Raw genomic sequence first — 20,660 nt, 5'->3', positions numbered from 1 at the left:
TACAAAGGTATGTCCCAAAAGAACTGATGCTGCAATTTTAATGAGTGTCTGTTACTCCTATTTTGTTTGTAAACTTAGGTTGAAATATACACAGCAAGAAACACAAATCCTAAGTTCCTGTCCTATACATTTTTATAAAGTGAACAGACCTGTTTAACCATCGCCCTGATCAAGAAATAGGCCGTAATCATACTCTCAGAAACCTCCCTTGCCACTTCCTAGACATTACCCCCAACAAAGAAAACCACTATTCTGCCTTTCTTCGCAATAGATTACTATTGACTATTTATTTAAGCTTCATAGAAATGGAATCAAACAATATGTCCTTTTTGTGCTATTTTCTTTCCCTTAATGTTATGTTTCTAAAATTCATCCACACTGTAACGGTGGTGTACCTCTTTTCGTTGCTATAGTATTGTTTGTCTTTTAAAACTGTTGTATAATATTGCATTGTGTGAATTTACCATACTTTCAAAAATCCATTTTACTACTAATGGGTATTTGGATTGTTTTGGTTTGGGGCTCTTGGAAATTCTGCAGGCAGTTACATTTTTGTGCATACTTTTGGTGTCCATGTGTATACATTTCTTTTTCATGATGAGTGAAATTACTGCATCTTATGGTATGTGTATGATTAGCTTTAATAATGTCAAACAATTTTCCCAAGTGATTGTATCAATTTCTACACACATCAGCCATATACAATAGTCTCTTATTGCTCTACATCCTTGTCAATACTTGGTATTGTTTAATTTTCTTCTTTTCTCTTTTTTTTGTCATTCTGTTTGATTGTATTCTACTATTGCATTTGAGGTTTGAATTTGCATTTCCCAGATGACTAAAGAAATTAGACATTTTACATATGATTTTTGTCTATTCGTATATGCTGACTTGTGAAGAAATTTGCCCTTTTTCCCCCTTGGGTTTCTTGGTTCTTAGAAATTCTTTTATGTTTTGGATATAAATCCTTGTTATAATATATACAATGCAGATATCTTCTCTGATTCTGTGCTTTGCCCTTTCACTCTCATAATGGCATGTTTTAATAGAGGTTCTTATTTAATATTTTTTAGAAGTTAATGCTTTTTTGTGTCCTATTGTATAAATATTTGCCTGGCCCAAGGTCATGATGATAGCCTCCTATGTTTTCTTCTAATAGGTTTTTGTTTTACCTTGATGAATTATCAAATTAATCCAGCATTATCTATTTCTCATTGTATTTTAGTATCATTTTGTCATAAATCACGTATTCTTATATGGGTAGATCTTTTTTGTCTATCCTTGAGCCAATATCAGACACATTTAATTACTGTGGCTTTAGAAGTTTTAATATCTAGTAGTGTGAATCCTCCCACTCTTTTCTTCAAGATTGCCATGGCTCTTCTTAGCATTGTTTTGCATTTCTATAGAACTTTTAAAATCAGCTTCTCAGTTGTCATTTCAAAAAGAAACTTGCCAAGAGATTTCGACTGAGATTGCATTGAATCTGCAGATCAATTTGGAGCTGGGTGAATTGATCTGTTTATACATTTAGTCTTCCAATCAATGAACTTGTGTATCTTTCATTATTTTCAGTAATGTCTCTTAGTTTTCTGTGTAGAGGTATGTGCATCTATTAGATGTATTCCTAGATAATTTGTTGCTCATTGATGCTGTTGTAAATGGTATTTTTATTTCATTTACTATTTGTTATATATATAAGTCATTTCAGTATATTGATCATGTATTCATAAGTCTTGCTGAATTTTTTAATGTGAGGTATAACTTACATACAATAAAATTCATCCTTTTTAAGGATAGTTTGATGAGTTTTGACAAATGTATACAATATCAACGCCACCACAGTTGAGATACAGAATATTTCCATCACTTCATAAAGTTCCTTTGTCCCTTTGGAAATCAATTCTCTCTTCTCACCCCCAGCCTCTGGCAACCACTGGTCTGATTTCTTAATAGTTTGCCTTTTTCAGAAATATCTTATTTGCATTTAGATATTTGTGTCAACATATGATTTCATTTGTCTTGGGTAAATATTTAAGAGTGGGATTGCTGAGTTGCGAGGTACGTATACCTTCACATTTATAAGAAATTAATGAAACCCTTTAAACGGTGGCTCTACCATTTTGCATTCTCGCCCACAGTGGATGAGATTTCCAGTGTCTCCACATTTTCACCCACACTTGGAATTGTCAGTCTTTTTAATTGAAATTGTCATTGAGATGACTGTAGCCTCACATGCGGTTGTAAGACATAATAGATACCCTTATGTACCCTTTCTCTAATTTCCTCACATGGTAGCATCTGGGGAAACTACAGAACAATATCACAGGCAAGATATTATCATTGATAAGATCCACCAATCTTATTCCAATTTCCGTTTTACACGTTCTCGTGTGTGCACGCACGCACGCGCACGTGCACACATTTAGTTCCGTTCAGTTTTATCATTTGTGTATGTTCCTATATCCAACACAACAGTCAAAATACAAAACAGATCCGTGCCTACAAGGATCCCTTGTGTTGCTTTCATAACTACACTCACCTGCTTCCTGTCCAGCCCCTCCATTCTTAATTCCTGGCAACCACTAATCCAGTCTCCATTTTCATAATTTTATTATTTCGAAATTGTTAAATAAATAGAATCATAGCGTATGTAATGTTTTTGGCTTGGCTTTTCTCACTCAGCAGAGTTCCCTTGAGGTTTATCTAAGTTGCGTGTGTCAGTAGTTGTTTTTCTTTTTACTGCTGAATATTTCATGGTGTGTACATGCCACAGTTTAGTTGACGATTCACCTATTGATGGGCATGTGGACTGTTTCCAGTTTTGAGCTGTTACGAATAAAGCTGCTATCAATATCTGTGTATAGATTTTTTTTGTGAATATAAGGTTTCATTTCTCTAGAATAAATGCCCAGACTTCAATTGCTGAGTCACATGGTAATTGCATGTTTAATTTTTTAAGAAACAGCCACACTTTTCCAGAGTAACTATATCATTTTACATTTTCATCAGCAATGTGCGAGTGCTCCAATTTCCTCACATCCTTGCCAGAATTTGTTGTCACTGTTTTTTATTTCAGCCATTCCGATAAATATATAGTAGTAGCTCATGTTTCAATTTGAATTTCTCTAATGACTAATGATGTGGAACATCTCTTCATGTGTCTATTTGCCATCTATATATTCTGTTCAGTGAAATGTTTGTGTTGTTTGCCTATTTTCCAATTGGATTTTTTGGGGTTTTTTAATGTAGAGTTTTTAGAGTTTTTTATTTGTTCTAGATACTAATCCTTTGTCAGATACATGGTTTGCAATATTTTCTCACAGTCAGTAGCTTGTCTTCATTTTTTTCGTATACTCTTTTACAGAGCAAAAGTTTTAAGTTTTGGTGCACTCCAATTTATCAATTTTTTTCAATATGGACTGTGCTTTTTCTGTCAAATCTAAGAACTCTCTTCTTAGCCCTAGACCCTGAAGACTTCTGTCCTTTTTTTCTAAACGTTTTACAGTTTTTACATTTTACATTTAGGTTTAGGTTGAGTTCATTTTTTTTGGCTATGAAAGTCCAATTACTTTCAGCAACTTTTGTTGAAAAGTTTATTCTTCCTTCACTGATTTGCTTTGGCACCTTTGTCAAAAATCAGTTCAGCATCTTTGTGTGGGTCTATTTCTGGGTTCTCTATTCTGTTCTTTTGATTGAATTGTGTCAATTTGATTGAATTCAATTTGATTGAATTTGATTGTGTGTCTCTTACTCTGCCAATACTGCTCTATCTTGATTGCAGTAGATATACAGTAAGCCTTAATATAAAGTATCATGATTCCTCCCATATTACTTTTTTTCAGATTTTCTAGGGCCTGTGCCTCTCAGTGGAAATTTTAGCTAGTCTAGAGCTAAGTAAATGTATTTATATCTTTGATTTCTTTCATCAGCTTTTGTAATTTTTCATTTACAGATCCTGTAAATGTTTTGTTAAGTATATATCTAAGAAATTCATGTTCTTTGAAGCAATTATAGATTGAGCTTTTAATTTCAGTTTACACATGTTCTTTGTTAGTGTACTAATTTTTATGGGTAATCTTGCAGAATTCACTCATTTTCATTTAAGTGAATTTAGCAAGGTTAGTACACAAACACAAAAATATTATTTATACTAGCAACAAACTGGAAAAAGAAAATTTAAAAATACTATTTACAAAAGCATCAGAAAAAAATTGAAATACTTAGGGATAAATTTAACAAAATATGTGCAACAAATATACACTGAAAACTACAAAACATTGCTGAGAGAAATAGTGTGATATATTGTCTTCATGAATCAGAGAACTCAATATTCATAAGAAGTGCATTCTCCCCAAATTATCTATAGATTCAATCAAGGTTCCAGCAGGGTATTTGTGTGGATATTAACAAAATGATTTGAAAATTTACATGGAAATGCAAAGGACTTAGGGTAGTCAAAATATCGTTGAAAAAGAAAAAAATTGGATTTACTGTAAAAGTAATCAAGATAGTATGGTATTGGCATAATGATAGAGATAGATCAATGGAACAGAAATGAGTTCATGAACAGATCTACACATATTTGTTCCACTGACTGTCAACAAAATGCCAAAGTAATTCAATAGTGAAAGGATAGTATTTTCATCAAATGAATATTTGTGTCTAAAATAAAGAACTTGTACTACACAATAATAAGAAAACCTAATTTCATCCTAGTTGAAAGAATGGGCAAAATATTCAAAAATACTACATTAAAGAAGATATAAAGATGGCAAATAAACATGTGAAAAGAGGCTCAACATTAATTTGCAGGAGAAACCAATTTAAAATCACAATGAGATTTAACTATATATCCACAAGAATGGCTAAAAGTTTTTAAAGGCTGACAAAGAACTTTCGATTCCAATAAGGTGGAACATAGTCATACCCATGTTTTACATATTCCTTATGGCTGCTCTAACACTATGAAAATATAGTTAAATAGTTGCAACAGAAATTGTATGTATGACCCATTAAGCCAAAATTACTCACTATCTTTCCATTTACAGAAAAAAAAATTTGCATTATTTATTTGAGATCTTCTTTCAAATATAATAATTTAATGCTACAAAATTTCCTCTAAGCACTGCTTTAACCACATTCTACAAATGGCGTATTGTTTTTCTTTTGTATCCAGTCAAAAGTATCTTCTGATTACCCTGTGATTTCTCTTTTTGACCCAAGTGTATTTAGATATGTATTGTTTGCTTTCTAAATATTTGGGTATACTTTCAGATTTTTCTGGAAAGATACATTTTGATTACTCATTCTTGGCTACTCCATTGGCATTAGAGAACATACTTTTTATGACTTCAATCTTTTTACATTTGTTGAGGTTGTTCCATGGCCCAGAATACACCTATCTTAGTAATGTTTCACGTATGTACAGTTGAAAAAACACTTATACTGTTGTTGGATGAAATGTTATATATATATCAATTATGTCAAGTTGGTTAAGTATTGTTCAGCTCTTACGTTTTCTTGTTTACTTGTTCTATTGAATGAACAAGGAGTACTAAAATCTTTAATTATAATTGCAGATTTGTCTTTCTCCTTTCAGATCTTTCAGATTTTGTATATGAATTTAAAACCATTGTGCCCTCTTGATGAATTGACCCCTTTATCCTTATTCAATGTACCCCTTTATCCTTGGCAAAATTCCTTATTCTGAAGTCTCTTTTGTCTGATATTAATGCAGCCATTACAACTTTCTTCAAAGTCTTTTTTCCTGGTATATTCTTCCATCCTTTTACTTTCTGCTTTTTTATTATTGGAGTATAATTGCTTTACGATGTTGTGTTAGTTTCTGCTGTACAATGAAGTGAATCAGCTATATGTGTACATATATCCCCTCCCTCTTGGATCTCCCCCACCATCCCACCCATCTAGGTCATCACAGAGCACCAAACTGAGCTCCCTGTGCTATACAGCAGGTTCCCACTAGCTATCTATTTTACACATGGTAGTGTATATATGTCAATCCTAATCTCCTTTACTTTTAACCTATTTATTTATTTATTTATATTTGAAGTGGGTTTCTTATACATGGTATGTAGCTGGTCCTTGCTTCTTTTTATCCAATTAACAATCTGTCTTCTGATTAGAATATTTGATCATTTACATTTAATATAGCCAATATAACTGAGTTTGTCTACTGTCTTGCTACTTGTTTTATGTTTGTCTCCTTTGTTCTTTGTTCCTTTATTCTCTGTTTTCCTGTTTTATTTTGGAGTATCATTTTATGGTTCCATGTTATTCCAACTATTAGTTATTATTTATAGCTCTTAATTTTGTTTTTTAATGATTGCTCTAGGGTCTACTGTATACATCATTAACTTATCACTGTGTTCCTTCAGATAAGATTACACTTTACATATAGTTTAACAACCTTATAATAATATGTTTCCATTTTCTCTTTCCCACACTTTGTGTTATTGTTATCATATATTTTATATCTACACATGACTTAAACCCCACAATGTATTCTTACTATTTTTGCTCTAGACATTCAGCTATTTTTAAAGATTAAAAGAAACCCAAAACTTTATATTTACCCATTTTTTACCATTTCTGGCACTCTTCATTTCTTTGTTTTATTTTTTTCACATCTTTATTGGAGTATAAATGCTTTACAATGTTGTGTTAGTTTCTGCTGTGCAACAAAGTGAATCAGCTATACATATACATATATCCCCATATCCCCCCCTCCCCTGACCTCCCTCTCACGCTCCCTATCCCATCTCTCTAGGTGGTCACAAAGCACTGAGTTGATCTCCTTGTGCTATGCAGCTGCTTCCCACTAGCCATCCATTTTACATTTGGTAGTGTATATCTGTCAATGCTACTCTCTCACTTCATCCCAGCTTCCCCTTCCCCCACATGCCCTCAAGTCTGTTCTCTATGTCTGCGTCTTTATTCCTGCCCTGCTACTAGGTTCATCAGTACCGCTTTTTAAAATTCCATATATATGCGTTAATATATGGTATTTGTTTTTCTCTTTCTGACTTACTTCACTCTGTATGACAGACTCTAGGTCCATCCACCTCACTACAAATAACTCAATTTCAATTCTTTTTATGGCTGAGTAATATTCCATTGTATATATGTGTCGCATCTCCTTTATCCATTCATCTGTTGATGGACATTTAGGTTGCTTCCATGTGCTGGTTATTATAAATAGTGCTGCAATGAACACTTGATAAATGCATCATTATGGCAAATGGAATATTGTATGTTTTCTCAGTGTATTAGGCTAAAATTCTTAATAAATAATTCTCTAATAACCTGCTTGCTTCAACCTATTTAAAATTTCCTAAAGATTCCATTCAGTCATCTGATTATCTTTACTCAACACTCTGAACCTAATTTTAACCTCTATGAAAATACTTATATTTAAATCTGCTATTTAATAATGTACTATGTTAAAACAATAACATAATTTGGGGGAGGAAATTTTAAAGAGTGTTTGTGGACTTATTCAAAATCCCATTAGTGATAATAATGTTAGATATGTATCTAACATTAACAGATTCTTAGGTTTTGACTATTATCACCACTCTGAATCTCGAACTATTTCTTTTTAAATGTAAAGATCAGCCATGGCCAGACATTATAAGAATTATCACATGGAAATGGCACAGCAAGAAATTCCTTATAATAAGGTGGACCACTGAATGTGGATGTGGCTTTCTCCAAGGCCAATATTGTGAAAGGTGAGTGTGTGGCTCTGAGCAGCACTGAGCGTGCAAACACACTACTCGCTGAAATCACATCAGTCATGCTTTTGTAGGAGGGAAGGGAGATGCTGGGAGTCATGTCTGTTCACATATTTGATTCGAGTACTTCCAGAACTGCTTATTTACTGATTTGGTAATAAATCTAAGCGGAAACAATGGTAAACAGATGACTCATCATTCTTGTCAGTCTTTTAACCACACCTAGCCTTTGTGACCTAGCCTAGTTCAATAGTTTAGGAATTGGAGCATAGTGGGTATTTGCACATTACTTTGAACATTTTCTCTTAAGAATTTGAGGATGAGTTTTATATTAGACACATACAGCACCATTATTACATATGATATTAACTTTATGTATCAACTGGGCTAGGCTATAGTGCCCAGATGTTTGGTCAAACACCTGTTTAGATGTTGCTGTGAAGATATTTTTAAAATGTGATTAACATTTAAATCAGTGGACTTTGAGTAAAGCAGATTACCCTTCATAATGTGGGTGGACCTCATTCAATCAGTTGAAGACTTTAAGAGAAAAAGACTGAGGTCGTCTGAGAAAGAAGAATTTCTGTCTCCAGATGCCTCCGGACTCAAGATGAAACATCAGTCTTTCCTGTTCTCTACCCTGCTGGCCTGATCTGCAGAATTCAAACTTGCCAGTCCCACAATCGTATAAGCCAATTTATTAAAATACTCTGTATCTCTCTGTCTGTCTTTCTCTTATTATTCTGTTTCTCTAAAGTATACTGACTAATACGGTACATTTTTTTAAAAAATTGAATTCAAGAACATGATAAAGGAGATAAATTAGCCATAATAATTAAGAGAATTTCTCATACTAATATTACATTTTTATCAGAATTTCCAAGATAAGTTGAATTTTGTAATTTTCTTTACTTTGATTAACTATATATGAAGAAAAACCACAAGTTAGTTATATGTGCATGAATGTTCAACTCAATACATGGACTTCAGAAAATAATACATGGTGTGCACAAAACATGCATTCAACATGAGGGTATATCCACATAGGTACAATAACGATAGATCAAACTCATATATCCACTCACAAAAATCATTAACACTCAAGGAGATTCAAACCATTTTGAGAAACTGGCTTGTTTGTTCCAAGTAAGTGGAAAACTCAATTTCCTTTAGGGAAAACTTCTAATATGATACTACTACTTAGCAATGGTGTCAAACTTTTTTTTTTTTTTTTTACAGTACACGGGCCTCTCACTGTTGTGGCCTCTCCCATTGTGGAGCACAGCCTCCAGACGCGCAGGCTCAGCGGCCATGGCTCACGGGCCCAGCCGCTCCACAGCATGTGGGATCTTCCTGGACCCGCGTCCAGGGGCACGAACCCGCGTCCCCTCCATCGGCAGGCGGACTCTCAATCACTGCGCTACCAGGGAAGCCCCAGGAAACACTTCTTTTTCATTACTGTTGTATTTTATTTTTTGTTTTTTATTGTTCTTTTTCTTCGTTATGCTAAACAAATTGTCTTCTTTTCTCCCACTGTAATCTTCTTTTTGATAGGACTTGAGTCTTACTCATCTTTGTGCCTTTTAGATTGTCTTGTACATAGTAAGCGTTCAATTACTATTCTTTTTATTGCAGTTTCTTTTTATTCAGAAACAGCTGCATGGTATTGAGAAACATTTTAATCCTGCTATTTTAGGCCACTTGTTAAAACACACTCTTGGCTTAACCAAGCTCAAAGAGGGATCAAACTCAGTACAAAATAGTATGCATTTTCTTATTCCTGCTTTCCCATCTGTTTGTATTATAGTCACTCAGTTTGTATTGAATACCACAGAAGAACAAGCCAATTATTCATCACTTACTAGTTTGAACATATGTGATTGACTGCTTGATTGCTTTTAGCTGATAACCTGACCTGACCTCTTTGTATTGGAGACTATTAAGTTGAATTCAGTTAATTATTTTAAGAAGAACTTAATAGCTGTCACTAAAGTCAAGAAAACATACATGTGCCTTTTAATTATTCAGCAAACATGGAAACCCAGCAGTTTTCATGGATTCAAAAGAATAAGTGTGGACAGTTGATTCAGATTTGAACTTAGCTCTTGCTAACCTCAGAACCCAGATACTTTCCATCAAGCAAAATTGCCTCCTTCTCCTAGGAATCCTTTCTCCGTATTACAGTGGTTCCTTGTGAAATTTGGATATGAGATTATATTTTTAACAGAAAAAAATTTTTAAAAATTCTATTTGGTACTATATCAATTTAGTATTGTTAAACTTTTGAACTGAGATTACATTTTCACCTGACATTTGTTATGTAAAATATTAAAAAAAAAAAAAAAGTGTGGGTTGTCAGCCCCATTCCACGTCGCCAACACATCACTTCCCCCCAGCTAACCACCCCTTTCTCTGAGAATCCACCATAAGTTCTTTTGGTGCAATAATATAGGCATTCGATCTGAGACCTGGTAATAAGTCATTTGATGTAAATTTCAATAGAAGCTAAAATGGAAATAGTTGAATCAGTGGGGAATATAGCCCATTAAAAATGAAATAAAATTGGTGAAATAGAAGAAGAAAATGTGTATCAAGGTGGAAAGTAAAAGAAAATGTGTCAACTTAAGCCAAAGGAAATGTATTTGGGGGAAATTAGAAACTAAAAAAATTCATGAGAAATGTGAAGAACCTGGCCTGGACATAGGCAGAGTTCAAGTTATCCCTAGATTCTAGAAAAAGGATGTTTAGAAATAGCAGGAAATATTTGTTTAGGGAGCCACTGCAGGGATGAATAAATGCCAATTGCTTTCATTGTCTTTGTTACTCTGTTTAAGTTCCAGTGAGGTTAGCCTGGGACATATCCCCATCTCTTAAGAGGGAGAAGATGGACATCTAATTATATTTTTGAAGATAGTATCCAATAGGAAATACAGAATTCTCAAGAGGGAATCAGGGTGTTATTAGGAAAGGGAAATAAGTGCTAGGAAACTCCAACTAGAAAATGCCAGTTATACTGCTTATGTAAACTGAGATGTATCAAGAACTGTGAAAGCTCTGAGGTTTTACTCTACTTGCAAGCTCACAAGTCACAAGCCTGCCACAGTTTCACAGATGCCAGCAGAAGACACAAGACTTCTGGATCAGAGACAAAAGACTTTATTACACATACCACAGCAGGCAGCATGAGCTTCATGTTTGCTTTGGTTCTCCCTGTCCCTAAGCTCTACAGGGATGATAGGGAGGCAGGTCCAGAAAGATTCTACATGCACAGTGGTTGTACATCAAAGCTAAGGAACTCAGAGCCTGGGAAACCCTCATTCTTATAAAGGGGCTGCTAGCAAACTTGCCCAATCCTTACCCCGGAGAGAGCCATTGTCTTTATTATTTTGGGCCGCAAAGAATCTGCCCTCTGAACTGGAAGGAGATAGTCTATCTCCAAGGCTGTTTGCTAAACAAACATCTTTGAAAAGCTAGTGCAGAACAAAATATGTCACAAGACAGGCAGAATCATGAGAGATCTAGGGAGAATTGTCTACCAGCGAGGTGAGAGGATGAGCTGACAGAGGCAAAGAAACATTGATAGATGAACGTCTGATTCAAATCAAAGATGGAAGGAAAGCCAATGTCAAAGACATTAAAACTCAAGTTCAAAAGGACTAGAGGATAAAGATTAAGGACAAAGAGCTGAAAGATTTGGGTTTTGTAGATTCAGAGAGACCAAGGTGGTGGTGACGGTGCAGGTGTTGGTGGTGTCCTCAAGCCCCGATTGTCACTTGTTCGGGTCAGACAGGCTTAGAACACCAAGAACAGGGTGGGAATTTTGTCAATTTGTGCCTCCATCTGTTTGGTAGAACTTGAGGAATTATATAAATGTATTTATGAAGAAGATACAGGACCATGTTGAAATCAGGCAGAGCTCAGTTTGGTATTCAACCAAGAGATCAGCTCTTCGCCATCGCCAAATGACAGAGCTCTAACCGGTGATGCTGCACTGAATGAGCTGTTGTTTGGTTAATTCCCAGAGTAGTACCTGGGACCTTCATAATTTCCTAAGAAGGAAGAAGACTGTGGCCATTGTGCTTTGAAATCTTTTCCCCATGGAGCCTAACTCTGTACGATATAGATGTCTTCTCTGTCCAAGCTTACAGGTACTTCTTGGGAGGAAAAAAAGCCATTCTCTGTCAGTGCAGATCCCAGTCCTTCCCACAGGGCAGTGATGAGAGTGCAAGTGTGGGCCTTGAATTAAGAGTGACACCCTAGAACCTTAATGGGAGAAGATGGGCAAGTGTGGGCAACATCTCTCACTATCCTGCCTATTATCTCTCTTGTAATGTTCCTCTTAGGAATATTTGAAGAAACAGTTCTTGGTTTCTGTTTTAAAAATATGTCAATGGCTTAAAGTGTAAAAATTAGTATTAAAGAAAAAACAGTCTGAAGGTAAACTTTTTTTTAACTGAAGCATACAGTAATATAGATTGAAAAGTCAGGATTTAAAGCAGTTAGTCCCATAAAGGTAGATACTTCTACCCAAACAAGTTAAAATTGTTCTACCTAAACAATTTAAAACATATTTTAATGGAAAAAAATTCTCAGTCAACTTTGAAAATTAAGCAATGAGAATATAAAATAAATGAGAATATAAAATAAAACTTATATTAAGCAAGAAATGTGTAATCGCTTATAAAGTCATATAGAAGCTTTATCCTATGACAAAGTATTTCCTCCTTTTTTGGTAGTGACACTATTCAAATCTTGAGTAATGAATTACTCACAGTACTTTTTTTTTTTTTTTTTTTTTTTTTTTTTTTTTTTTTTTAATGTTGAGCCTTCTTTTTTAATTTATTTATTTTATTTTTTTTGATTGTGTTGGGTCTTCGTTTCTGTGCGAGGGCTTTTCTCTAGTTGTGGCAAGCGGGGGTTACTCTTCATCGCGGTGCGCGGGCCTCTCACTGTCGCGGCCTCCTCTTGTTGCGGAGCACAGGTTCCAGACGCGCAGGCTCAGTAGTTGTGGCTCACGGGCCTAGTCGCTCCACGGCATGTGGGATCTTCCCAGACCAGGGCTCAAACCCGTGTCCCCTGCATTAGCAGGCAGATTCTCAACCACTGCGCCACCAGGGAAGCCCTACTCACAGTACTTTGTAATATATCAAAGAGAATTCTGACCTCATGGTACTAAAGCTGCTATTTAGTATATATTTCAGTCAAATACATTCTTCATCTGAGAATGAAGATTTGAACGTGATCCAGAATTTCTAATGGATAAAAACAATTTTTAAATAAGAATAACTATTCCTCTAAGTTTTGAAAATGCATGTATGGATTGGTTTAAAAACCCTCACAGTTTTTCAATTAATTGGCTGTTAGTTAGGAACATTATCGCTGAAATGAATGTTGTTATAATCCTGCTTAAATCAATATTTTTAATGTAAAATTTACCTTGGATCAAAGGATTTCCAAACCCAGTTGGCCATCAGAATCACTTTAGCAACTTCCCAATATTTTCTGAAAATCAGTTGTGCTTGTGAAGCACTGCCTTGGGTCATCTAGTTCAACTTCTGCCTTTAACAGAATGACTCAGAAAACTTAGTCTCAATCATATGATAGATCTTCTTAAGCCAAGCTGAATGATTTCCCACCCCCACCCCAATGTCTAAGATTCTTTGTTCCACTTTTCACATTGATTATTCTGACATTCTTCCTTCCCCACAAGGGAATACAGAGTGAACTTGGATTATTTCAGACCACAGTGGATCGTATTTCCTTTTTCAACCTGTCACACTGTGAACAGAGATGCTTCTGTTTTCCTGTCAGAGATCAGTATAGAAAAGAGCAGTGTATAACACAGTGGTCTGCAAGTTTTTAATCCAATTTTTCAAGTGAAGAGAGATAACCATGCTATATGAAAATACAACCATGACACATATGAAATACATTATGAACCTTGAATGTGCATAGACTAAACAGTAGTATTGAGTTTCCTACTATCTGTAATCATATCTAAATACCTAAGAGGTCTAAGTTTCTGTATGAAGAAATCAATCTAATAATTAGAGCAAGAATTTGCTCAAATACAAACAAACTTCTTATTTTGCTTTTGCAAAAATGGTTCAGAGTTCCTGTGTATTCTTTACCTGATTCTCCCTATGGTAACATATTACATAAACATAGTACACTTATTAAAACCAGGAAATTGACATTGAAACAATTATAAAAAGCTATAGAATTTATTTGTATTTCACAAGTGTTTCATGCACTTTCTTCATTTTTTTAATAGTTCTATGAAATTTTATCATGCACATAGATTCATATAACCACCACCACAATCAGGACACAGAACTGTTCCATCATCCCCCCAAAACTGTCACCTACTCTCCCTTTATAACCACACTTTTCTCACAAACCAAGCCCCTAGTTGCTACAATGACAAACGAATTCATAAATAAGTTTGATTTAAAAACCCAATGTCACTGAATTACATTGAAATATAATGAAATATATTCATTAATGAAATTGTCTAGCTTTGTGTTGAAAAGCCAGTGATTACTTCTCGTACAAACATGAAAGGCAAAGCAGCAATTTCCCTTTCTCTTCTGAATTATTTTGCAAAAGTTACAAGTTGAACACTAACAAAATCTGCATGCTTCATTTTCAGTGAAATTAGAAGTCAGATAATTCAAACTCCATTAAAAGGGTCAGGTCGGCCATGAGCAGGTAAGAGTGCCTCCAAATTTCTTGCAGTGAAGAGCAGCAAATATTGTTTGAGGGAAAGTGGATAGCAAGATGGGCCAATGACAGCAGATCCCAGATAATCTAAAAAAAACAAAATAGCCCCGGTCCGGGAGGATCCCGCGTGCCGCGGAGCGGCTGGGCCCGTGAGCCACGGCCGCTGAGCCTGCGCGTCCGGAGCCCTTGTACCGCAAAAAAAAAAAAAAAAAAAAAAAGCCAGCAAAAAAGCACTTTCTTATGGTAAGGGATCCACCTGAGGTAACCAACCTATATCTGCACACCTGGAGAGCTAATGTTTAATATTATTCAAATAAATTTGGAAACCTGGATAACATGAATCATTTCCTTAGAAAATATAATTTACCATGAATGACCCTGGAAAGAGTCTTAAAAATCTAAGCATCTTATTTCCATAGAAGATATATAGATATCTTGGGAAAAAAAGGAAGTAAGAGTAGATGGTTCACAGAGAAACTCTACCTGATATTGAGCAGAAAATTCTAATGTTTTTAAAACTGTTCTAAAATGCTGTTAAAAAAAAAAAACTTCCTAATACTTTGTATGCAGCTTCATATTGCATGGTTCCAATACACATGAATTTCAGTTATTACAGTTTAGTTAAATAACACCAGTTCCTCAACAGCAGGGTTCAAATTTCAGTCACCATGCTATATTAACTATGAATAATTGTATAAAGTAAAAAACTTCACTGCTAGCTCTTTAGTCCACAAATCATTATGTACATAACAGATACGCATTATGATCAGTGATCATCATGTCACCTCTTTCAAAGTCTGTTGGTGACTGGTTGATTGGTCACTGAGTATCTGTTACTCACTTCATGAACAGACAGCAAAACACACACTTGTGTTGCTTTCTTATCTCCCAGTGATAAACCCATGCCACATTTTTCAAAAATGGATTATTGAAAGAAGAAATTGGCCAACAAAGATTAAAGTGTGACAAAGACATGGAAATTGATGATGCTGGAGTGAAAGTGGATGAAATTAGGAGATTTAAAAATGGCAACGGCAAAGCAAAGATAGGATGAAATCTAGATCTGCATGATGTTATGGTACAAAGCATGTTGAAAAAGTTTGATGAATATAAAAACTAAGTTAAAGTTGCGTTACCATCTTTTAGTTTAAAATTTACTAAGCACAGAAAGCCACTAAGATTGAAACATAGAATTTGCTTCTACTTTTAAGTGGAGACTGTAATAAAAAAATCCCAACCAGTTTAGCTAGGATTCAAGCTAAAACATTAAAGTTAGTTGTTGCATTGAAAGAAAACAGAGACCATGAGGAGACCGAAAAGAGCTTTCACTGCCAGTAAAGGCTGGTTTTTGTTGTCTCAGAAGATAGTGTAAATTGACTTATGTGAAGTTATTGGTGAAACTGTTAACACAAATATGTATGCTGCTGTGAAATTTGCACCCAGATTCCAAGGATTATTAAGATCACTGTGCAGGGTTTCAGTATGCATGGTCATTTTTACAGTTTAACACTGTAGTGCAAAGTGAGAACTGCCAGTGTAAATTGATACCAAATCATGGCAAAGCTTGTGCAAAAAGAAAATAACAGACCAATAGACTGATCTCACTTATGATTTCTGATGCAAAAAATCTTAAGTAAATATCAGCCACCAGAAGCCCACACCACATTAAAAAGTATTTTATTATAACCACTGGGGTTATTCCAGGAATTCAAGCAAGATTTGATATCTGGAAAGCTATTAATATGGCAGTTCTTTTAATTACATACCTATAGAGAAAAACATATATATTTCATGGTGGCTGAAAAGACATATGACAACAATAGTTCTTGATAAAAACACTATAGAAATAGAATAAAATTTGTTTCTTAGTATAAAAGTCAGCTTTATGCTTAATAAAGAAATATGAGTTACCTTCCCACTAAAGTCAGAATAAATCAAGAAAATTCACTATCACCACCGTTATTAATATTGTTCTGACATTAGTAGCCAACACAATTAGAAAAAGAAAAAAAAAGTTGAGTTTGTAAAGAAGGTAAAATCACTGTGCGCAATGTCATCATATTCTTGGAGAAACCCGAGGGAATCAACTGAGAAACCACAGTAGGCAATTAGAGATTTCAATAAAGCAACAAGGACACAATTAACACACATTTTCAGTAATTTTCACACATACAAAAAATAACCAAGTGGAACGTATAGTGAAAGAAGTACACTAAAATGGCATTTTTCATCTATCAGAATGACAAAACTCCCCAAATTTGATATTTAAAAGACTTTTTTCTTTAAAGTCCGCGAGAAAGTAGGCTCATGATACATGAGTAGTGCTCATGTATCACAGGTGGGCATAAAACTGCTGCAATCCCTATGGAAAGCAATTTACTACATAAGAAAACTGCAAACTCATTTACTCTTTGATCCCGCAATCCCACTTTTATAGTTTATCTGCAGATATGCCTATACATGTTTGAAATGGTGAAGGTACACGTTTATTCATTGAAGCATTGTTTGAATAATCGAAAGAGCTGGCAAACAAAAACGAAAGCACAGCAACGAAATGAAAATTGAAATGGTGAGAAGTTTGAAAAATGTCCATCAATAGGAGACTGATTAGATAAATTATTGCCTATCTATTCAACGGACACTGCAAATAAGAATCGACAGTTCAATGTAGTAACATAACACTAAGGAATCTCCAAGAGATTTTGTCCTTCGAGGAAAAAGCTTAGTGCAGAACAATGTGCCTGCTACCTTTTGCATAAGAAAGACCACAAGATCTGCAGGAAACAATCTTGTTGAGCTCACAGATAGGAGGAGGAGAATGGAAACCCATGAGGCCACGGTGGAGGCAGACTTTTAAGCTGGATACCGCTTATTTATTTACCAAGTGAGTTTATTCCCAATTCAAAATGAAAAGTCAATGAAATAAATTCTTTTAAACTTATTCTCTAGGTCAATATTTTAAAATATTATTCATTCACTCAAAGCCCATCTCTTCTTTTTCCTGCACGTAAGTAGGCCCCATTTGCCAATTTGTACATCAGCGACAACCCTGCCACGATGATTCGTTAGGGCATCACTTCAGCGTACCCTGGGTTGCAACCCCACGAATTAGCTAAGGATGTGAAACTGTTTCTTGCCTGGGCGGCAGGCCTGGAGAAAGGTGTGAACTTCTCAAGTCAGCCTTAATTTCAGATCCAGAATCTACCATTTCCTAGCACTATGACCTTTGGCAAATCCCTTGACCTCTCTGAGCTTCAGTTTACTTTTCCCAAAAAGAAGATAATAATATCTTCACTGCAAGGTTGGGAAGATTAAAGGCGTTAATATAGAAAACACCTGCCGAGGCACAAAACCAACGTTAGTTGCTTTTTCCTTTTTTTTTCATGTGACTTGCCAAGTTTAACAAATGATATTCTAAATTAACCGGCTTAATAACTGTCCCTTATTCATTCATTAATAACTTTTGTAGTGATTGATGATCTGATTAAGTGTGAATAGTTCTGATTTAACCTTTAGCCATATCAGATTTTTGATTTTTCTGCTATTGCGACTAAAGCTATTGATAAAGCCCATGCAAGTTCAGTCTCGGTGACTAATTGAAATGAACAGCATATTCCTTCATAAGATGTTGACTGACTGCTGGTTTATGGATTTCTTGGGACAAGTTAATTCCATCAAAACAACTGAATGGATTTTTCTGTGCAGACTTTTTTTTCCCCGACTAATCAGGATTAGTTGTAGTGTACACGGCTATATGCTTTGATTCAGCGACTAAGACAGCACAAAATTTTATACCTCATAAATGCCGTGTTAGGAATCAAGGTAAAGTAGAGAAAAAATTTTTAAAAATGGACAACAGCCAATTAAAAGCCAAACTAGCATTAGCAATAAGCTTTCTCTTCAAAGACTAATAAATATTCTGAAATATTCTGCTTAGGAAAATGAAACCTCAGGTTAGGTCCTTCAGTGGGAACATGTGATTTAATTTGGGAATCCCCATGAGACTGATGAGACTTGTAGAAACTAGTGATAAAACTTACAGCTGGAAGTCGAGATTTACAGGTGAGACATAGGTACACACTTCTTCAAAGTGATAGCACTTGTTCCCCCCATTAAATTTCTGAAGAATTATTTTGAAATTTCAAGTCGTAAGTGGATAGTTATCTTTGAGAACAATCTATAAGGGAAATAGTATTGCAAGATTTGTAGTTGTGTTTGCGCACAGTTTTGCAATTTAAAAAAGCCAAAGGACAACGCAAACTGTAATATGGACTAAATGAATAAAACTAGCTTTCTCTTTTCTTCTCATTTTGCCTTTATCGGATGAAGGCACTTTTCGCCAGGTTCTGAGAAAAAAGAGGTCTTTAGAACCACACGGATTGATAATAATATCATAAACGGCCCATTCATTGTCCCTAAAAAATTATTTAAAAAATAGGGTATATAGAAAGCAGAAATGACTGGGGTTATTATTTTCAATTTTCTTTTATTTATAGTAAAAGCTTTATTTATTTATTTTTTTCATGAAAACAGCCTCCCCTTGATGTCCATCTGCAGCTCCTGGTAGCCTTTTATAGGGAACTTGTGCCTGCACTGAAGGTGAATTCTTTTAATCCAATTACAAACAGAAAAGCCATAGTAAAAGAGGGGAAAAAAAGTCACAGTATAAATCATGTAAGAGGCATGAAGTCTCTTACACAGCACATAGCTGGAAGCATCACCTGTATTTGTATTCTCTTTCAATCCACAGGCAAAATCTTCCATCTACCTTCCCAGATTAAAGTATCAGCCTTTTGGAATTGCTGAGAGGAAAATTAAACAGTTACCTATCAGTTTTCTACAACAACGAATTGAGAATTTTTCATTTTCTTTCTCATTGCAACACATTTTAATATTTTTCCCAATAAAAGGAGAGTTCTTGTAAGACACACAGTTAGTTATCCTGGGAATCTGAGGAGATAATCAGCAGGAGATGGCACCCTTGCTGCTCCCATGATTGTGGGAAGTTAACCCTGTAATGGCTTTAGGGGATGGAGCCATCTGGTTTTACAGTTCATTACCCTTTTACTCTCAGGAGCAACACATTCTGTAAGGAGTTGCTCTTTGCTTGCTGAGCAGTTCAGAATAGACACTAACAATGGGATTAAATTCATTCTGCTGCCCTGCAGGTTTCCATCCTCAGGGTGCCCTCGATTTGAAGAATAGTGACATCAGCACAGGAGTTGGGGAAATGAGAACAGCAGGCAGAACACATGGGTGTAAAGCAATCAGAGGACGCGTCTGCGAAGAAACAGCCTGCTTAGGACAAGGCCAATAGTCAAAGCCAGAAACAGAGACTGTCCAGCAAACACCATCAGGGTGGATAGTTACAGGACACGCAGCACTTGGGAAGTGACCAGAAAGGGGAGAAAATCCTTTCCTTGGGAATCCATGAATTTTGGTTAAAGGCTAACTTAGCAGTTTTCTTTCTTTAAAAACAGAAATACCTTGTAAGGTACAGACTCTCTGGGAACTCTCCTCTTCAGCCTAGGAGCTCTGGAGAATAAACTGTTTACAAGTATTTATACACCCAACACTGTGCTAAGTGCATTGTATGCAATTACTTTGCATTTAATCCTTACAAAATTTTATGAAATAAGTTTTACTATCCATATCTTAGGAATTAAGGAAATAGTTTAAGAGAGCTTTAGGATCTTGTTCATTGTCAACAAAGTAAGTAAAAAGACAGAGCCAAGAGTTTGTATTTGTCACTATTGATTATTAACTTGAAGGAAAAGCTGAAGAAATAGGTGGCAATTTAGGGTCTATGGATAAGAGTCAAGCACTGAGATTGTAAAATGTGGAAAAGAAAAGGTGAAGGGTGACTTAATAGTACCTCCCAATTCATAAAATCTACAAGGAAATGTTTAGTACTTATTCCATACCTTTACATAGAGAAGAAAAATGGGCATAACCTACGTTAAAAAATGTTTGGTATTAATGAATGATTTTGTAATAGGAAGAGTTTAAGGGTGACAATCCTTAGAAAATTAAAAAAATAAAAATATATGACTTTGGGACTTCCCTGGCTGTCCAGTGGTTAAGACTCCGGGCTTCCAATGCAGGGAGCATGGGTTCAATACCTGGTCAGGGAACTAAGATCCCACATGCCGTGCTAAGACCCCCAAATGCCGGTGCAGC

Source organism: Aethalodelphis obliquidens, unplaced genomic scaffold (genome assembly GCF_003676395.1).
Source record: "Aethalodelphis obliquidens isolate GAN/ISIS:26980383/991018 unplaced genomic scaffold, ASM367639v1 scaffold6, whole genome shotgun sequence".
NCBI lineage: Eukaryota > Metazoa > Chordata > Mammalia > Artiodactyla > Delphinidae > Aethalodelphis > Aethalodelphis obliquidens.
This window is presented reverse-complemented; position numbering follows the sequence as displayed.